This window comes from Solanum stenotomum, unplaced genomic scaffold (genome assembly GCF_019186545.1).
Source record: "Solanum stenotomum isolate F172 unplaced genomic scaffold, ASM1918654v1 scaffold17555, whole genome shotgun sequence".
Lineage (NCBI taxonomy): Eukaryota > Viridiplantae > Streptophyta > Magnoliopsida > Solanales > Solanaceae > Solanum > Solanum stenotomum.
In genome coordinates, this window is record NW_026024612.1 from 385,339 (window position 1) to 392,117 (window position 6,779).

General features: G+C 30.2%; 1 pseudogene; it reads right to left on the reverse strand.

The window, feature by feature from the left end:
- The window catches only part of LOC125850558 (filament-like plant protein 4), an 8,290-nt pseudogene extending 2,385 nt beyond the window's left edge, over positions 1–5,905 (reverse strand).
- Positions 5,906–6,779: the final 874 nt, after the last annotated feature.

Here is a 6,779-nt window from a genome sequence, read left to right on the forward strand (position 1 = left end):
CCCCCCCCCCCCTCCCGAAGAAAGATATTAGAAGTTTACCTCAACAAGCCAGTCAAATCATATAGCGTGCATGCCCGATGGATGGAATCTGTGGAAGGCATTTTCTTTTCCTAGTACAATGATCAAAGATAACATTATGACATGTTTGTTAACAAAATCTTAGCAACACTGCAATTCATGGTTGATAACAGCAGCATCCAATTCAAAGAGCTGAAAAAAAGATAGAGGGTAAATAGTTTTATACCTCAGAGGCTCGCAAGTGTTTGTATCAATGTTGACAATCTTATCTCTTGATTCCAAGTCCACAAGTACATCATATATCTGCTGCAGAAATTAAATAGATGTTATAGTTAAAATGAATTTCTAGAACAAGGATTATTCTCTGCTGAAAAGATCAAAGACTTCTCACTGTGTCAGAAGTTGACACATATGGCAGTGATCTTAGGCACAACTGCATCACTTATTTGAACAGAAATAAGTTTGCTGCTTGGTCTGTCAGGGGAGGATGCTGGCAGAACATCAAACTGCATTACTGGTGCAAGTAATGAATTAAGAAATGTTCTTAATCCAAAGCCAAATATGATTCCAAAGTTTGTCAAAACTTCAGATACAAGAAACAATCTTTTTCAATCTACTCACATTGCAAACCAGCTTATTAAATAAAAGGTTCACCAAACTGTGAAAACTCAAAATTATCAAAAGTTTCTTATAAATTTTGTCCCTAACAAATTAAGAACAATAATAAAATCATTTAAGGAGACAAAAAGTAGGAATTGGTCCACTGATCCACGGTAATGATCTAGAATGCCACAGGTAAATTGACAGCCAAGAAGGACTTTCTACAAATTGACAACCAAGGACTTTCTAAATAAGAGGAATCGAAATGCAATCTAATTGAACATTCACATTGACTTGGAAATTTCTAAACACAAACTGTTGCTAAAATGACTTCGACTCCTGTAGAAGTATTTCAGATCGCATCAGGCAACAAACAGGGCTGCATTGGAACATGTAAATCATTACAAACCAACCCTATTTCCAAACAGGCTTGCCAGATGCTAGACGAAGTGGAAAGGTTTACAATATATCATTTATAATGCACTTCAGAATTCATATAATGAGAGGGGAAACTAACACAAACTCATTTGACAGTATCTAAGAAAAGGAAGAAATAAACACAAACTTGATCAAAATATATTTAAAAGAAGAAGGAGAAATATATATTCATGCTCTCAGAAAACAGCCAACTATTAACTGCAGAAAAATCATTTAATGAATACACTTAAAAACACTGATTCTAGACGAACTTTCGGGACAACTTATTATCAAGACTTAGTTACATAGATAAATTTGATCATTTTTAAATCAAAATATTAGAACAGGAAATTCAATGGCAGTTAGGCTAAACAAAATTTACATCAACATGAATTAGATAAAAAGCTTAAGCACATAAGCAGCCGATATCCATAAATGATTTCTTCGATGCTCAAAAATAGACGATATGGCCGATTAAAGACTCAAAGCAAAGCTAAAACTCACTGTTAGCTAATTATTTTTTAGAGCAAATTAAATGGGTAGTACTTGGGACAGAAATTTAAACCCAAAGGCACGACATACAAATGTAAACTTAAATGATCCCAAAACATGAAAATTAAGCTACTATGTGCATTTGTAAAGCAGAATTTTTTCTTCAGCCTACTAACACTAGAGCTTTCTTCAAATGTTCAAAAAGCAAAGTGGACAGATAAANACAGAAATTTAAACCCGAAGGCACAACATACAAATGTAAGCTTAAATGATCCCAAAACATGAAAATTAAGCTACTATGTGCATTTGTAAAGCAGAATTTTTTCTTCAGCCTACTAACACTAGAGCTTTCTTCAAATGTTCAAAAAGCAAAGTGGACAGATAAACAAAAGAAACAAAAGAGCTGCCCTTTACCTAATCGCAGTCGCTAGTTCATTTCTCTACCAAATGGAGAAAGATGCCTCACGATTCGCTATTGTATGTACTACTTGTCTTTTCTTTTAAGACCATTTTATCCAAACATAGGAGAAATTGCTCATTATGATGTCCGTTGTAAGAAGTCATTATGAGTTGTAGGTAACCGATTCACTCACATTGCCAAATTTCAAGGAGTTCTTTTGTTTAATATAAGGTTATCCAAACTGGACCTTTACAAGATAGTTAAGAAGAAAGGTGTTGAACGTTCCACTAGCACTCATGGAAATTGTATAAAAAGAGAATCAAGAAAGGTTTGTAGGATAGGGAACAGTTTTATAGATTTGGAGAATAATCTCTAATTTGTTACGTATTTATTTAGGATGCATCCACCATGTTCCAATTTGAATAGAATGAGGAATAGTCTCCTAACTCGCTTTGTCAAAAGAAGCAGACGGTAATTACAGATGAAAATCTAAACTTCTAAAACAATCTAAAGAAGCTTGGTAGATTACACTTCAAATGATAGACACAATTGGTAGGCCTCCAGGAATAGGTTTGTTATGATGCAGAATCAACGACAAGATGAGATGGTGCATCAAAAATGAATTGGGGGAAGATATTTCAAATTTTCCATTCATAATACTTCTTAACCATTAAAAGAATACTTAACTCAAACATAATTTTTAAAAGGATAAAACAGTGAACTTCTTTATACAAGGGAAGTCAATAATCAAAGAATTCAACTACCAAATATCACATTCTCGACCAAAAAAAAAAAAAAAGAAATCCCGCAAATCCTTGCATATCAAAACCCCTCATTTGATTTCTCAATCATTTTTTCACGAAACCACACTTAACATTAACCATTTTACTTATTTAATCCAAGAAAGAAAACCCCAAAAAAAGGAAATCACAAAATCCACCTACATTTTCCTTCCGTACACAAATTTACGCAAGAAACCCCATAACCAACATACAAAAAAGTAAATCATCAAACCAATAATAAAAAAAAATACACAAAACAAGATAAAATCCAGTACTCAAATTATTTTCCTACAAGTATACATAATAAACATAAACCAAAAACAGAGAAAGACTCACAAGTTTGGAGGAATGAGAAATCGAGTTATGAGAAGAGACAGTTGTATGATTCGAGATATTAGAAAGTACCGGTCGTTTCCACATTCTTGGCCGCTCCAGCGTTCAATTTTCCGGTCTGATTATTCTCCAACCCCGATGAATTCGCCGCCATTTCTTGTCTCTTCGCCACAGATGAACACCATTTCTGGGTCGTCGTCTTCTCCTCTTTCTAATATAAAACGTCTTCAAGAAAACGAAGAAGAGAACTGTTATCTGTAATTGTGAAAAATGTGAAGTAAATGATTAAAAATGCTGGAAAAGAGGGGTGATTTGAATTGACTGTCCGTTAGGAGCTGACAACGGAAGGATCAACATTTTTTTGAATTACAATTTTGAAGGGATTCGTTCTTGACTTTGGTGCACCCAGAAAAAAACTCGTGCTTCCCCTTTGTTTTTACTTTTTATTTTTTGGGAAAGATAAATTCAAATTATAAGTAGTAATTATATGGAAATTGACAAATTATATTAATAGAAATATATTTTGTTATAAGGACTGAAATATGTTAGCTTAGTACTAGGTTTAGTACATTTGTATTGAATTTAATTGAATTTGAAAGCAATGTTTGAATTTAAAGTTAGAAAAAGAAATTTATTAAAGTCAAATTATGAGTAAGAATTGAAATAATAACATATTCGGTAAAATCTCACGAGTTAGCTAGATCCAAAGAAGATGGTGTGTAAGATTTTGTTTCAAAATTTTAAAATTATAGTAGGAGATTATTTTGAATTAGTTTTTTGTTTATTAAACTAGCCACTTTTGAAAAAAAAAAGCTTCATGAAGTTCATTCACAAAAAAATTGAACTGTATTTTTGCGTCCAAAAGACAATAAAAAGGATGATATATTTTAGGTCTTATCTCTAAGTACTTATATTTCAATTTATGTGAGACATTTTTAATTTATTTAATTCTAAAAAGAATGATTTTTTTCTTGATTGACAAATATTTAATGAAATTATCAATTCCGCTCATATTAGGTCTCACTAATTTGAGAAAATGTTCACAAATGTCATTCTTCTATTTAAAAAATCCATATCTTAAAGATAGTTTTGAAAAATTATATTTTTTCCATAGTTCTTAATATTCATGTTCAGTCAATTTACATAAATTATATAAATTGGAACAGATGAAGTAATTACTATGAATAATTTGTCCTATGGTTCGGATTGTGACTCTACAAACTTTCTATAAATAGTTGATTTATATTCTTTTGGAGGTTTTATTTCTCTTAAAATAATTCTAAAAATGAAATTGTACGTTACGTTTCTACATCCTCTATATTGTTATTCTTGGAGTTAATTTCCGTTAATTGTATTCTAAAATTACTTTTGTTTCATAAATGTCGGCTAAGAGAGAAGAATGTCTTTGAAGTGTTTAATATATTTTGAAAAAAAATAGAAATAGGTGAATGATATTTTTATTCAAAAAGAAACACAAATAATTTTTATAGACAATTCTCAAAATACGAGTGATCATCCATGCAAATAACTCGTTAACTGAAATGCAAATAACTCGTTACTTGAAATACAAAACTTCTTTTCTCAAAAAGAAGTAATTCTCTCTTAGTCTCAACATATATGATATACTTCAATGTCATATTTTATATTGATTAAAAACAATTTAGCTTTTAACCTTAGTGAAATGATTCATAGTCAGAGAAATATCTAAGATTTGTTTAGACCACAAATTTCAAAAATATTCTTTTTTAAAAAAATTATGTTAAATTAAACGATATCATAAAATTGAGACGGATTAATATTGTATATATAGTACGACATTTTGTCATATTATTTGAATTGATACTTCAAAAAAAAACTCAGGAAAGTTTTGTCATTTTTGTTGGTTCTTGCTCTTTAGGAAGTCCAAAAATAATAATTCAAATATTTATCCAATGTACGATGCGGAAAAAGTTATAAACATCGTTTTGCCAATAAAGAAAATGAAAATCTGTAGATTCTTTCTACTTTGAAAAAGTAATAATTCAAACAATGTTGACCCAATAAATTGCAAGTAGTAATTTGTTAAATAGTAGATGTATGTTTCAACTTATTTGTCTTTTTTTTTTAGTTTATTTTTAGATGCTCTTTTTACAACTCTTTAACTCTTTCTAATTTTTTACGTGATATATTTTGAGACCATAAAATTAAAGGACATTTTGATATTCTACGTATTTCTAGTTTAAGATTGTAAGATTTAAAAAAACTTTTAAATTTTCTTAAACTTCGTACCAAGTTAAAATCAATAACAGTGAAACTGTGAAAGTAACGTTTGTGTGAAATTAGGAAATACTTGTTTTTTTTTGACAACCAACACGCTAGATATATTATATTAATGCATACAAAGGTTCAAAGAGTTAAAAATGCGATAGCATCACTTATAATCCATCTAGGGAAAGTAGAAAGCCAAACAACTTTGCATACTAACAAAATAGAAAATTTTGCTAAATTATGTGCTACTAAATTCCAAGACCTTGGAATATGCATCACATTAACCACTTCAAAGTACTTCATAAGGTTCTAAATGTCTTCACAAGTAGTCTCTATCCCCCCATGAGACTATAGTTCTTTGTAGTACCATATCCACTATATTTTTTTCATCTGATAAGATTTGCACCTTTGTCCACCCCTTTTCTCTAGCATTCTCCATCGCCATGCGAATTGCAATTGCTTCAACAATGATGTATTTCCCAACATATTGAATTGGGGTACCAAAGGCATGAAGCAGGTTACCATAGCTATACATAGCCACCACACCAATGCTTGTCGTCTTCTTTTCCTTATGTACACTATCATTTGCAAACACAACAATAGCATTTTGTAACATAGTTATATTTCTATCATCATTACAAGCAGGTATAACTATAGGGGAAAATAGAGGGATCAAATTGCTTTGTATGCATGCTATTGCTTTCTTGTATGTACCCTTTTTCTAGTAATTCACTTATATGTTTCTTAAATTCTGTTAAATAGAGGGATCAAATTGCTTTGTATGCTATTGCTATTGCTTTTTACTTCCCGGGGCTAGTTCTATTCCTGACATTCTCCAATATAATACTAGTGATTTATTTATGTTCCTGTCATTTATTGCTACTGAGTAGTTAGCACTTATTATAAATTTAAATTTTTGGTATATGAGGTTACCTTTTACTGCACTTATTATACTTTTTTCTATAGGTTGTATGATTCTATCATCTGCTAAGTATATTTCTATGGGTGTATCTATTTCTTCTCTAAAACATGTTTTTATTAATATTTCCGTTCCTCCTAAATGTACATATTTAATTGGATTTTTAGCCTTAATATCTTGTATTTCTTTATTTATTATCCGTTTGTTTATTATTGGTATTTTAGCCTTTCCTTTGGTGTATTTGCAATCTATGATATGTTCTCTTTGACTTACTACATAATATTCTTCTTTTTGTCGTTTAAACCAGTTTCTTATTGTTGGTATTTCGAATATTTTTGCTACGCTTAGGTCTAATTATTTTCCTTTTATTTGTTCAAATATACTATTATCAAATATTATTTTTTGTTCTAAAGATTCTTCGTCTTGATGTTCTTCTTTATTTATTATTTGTATATATGTTTCAGTCATTTGTTATATTATAGAATTCATTGTCTGATTCTATTTCTATATCAATATCTATTTCATTTTCTAATATTTCATATATGTTATCTTCACTTTCTAATTCATAATC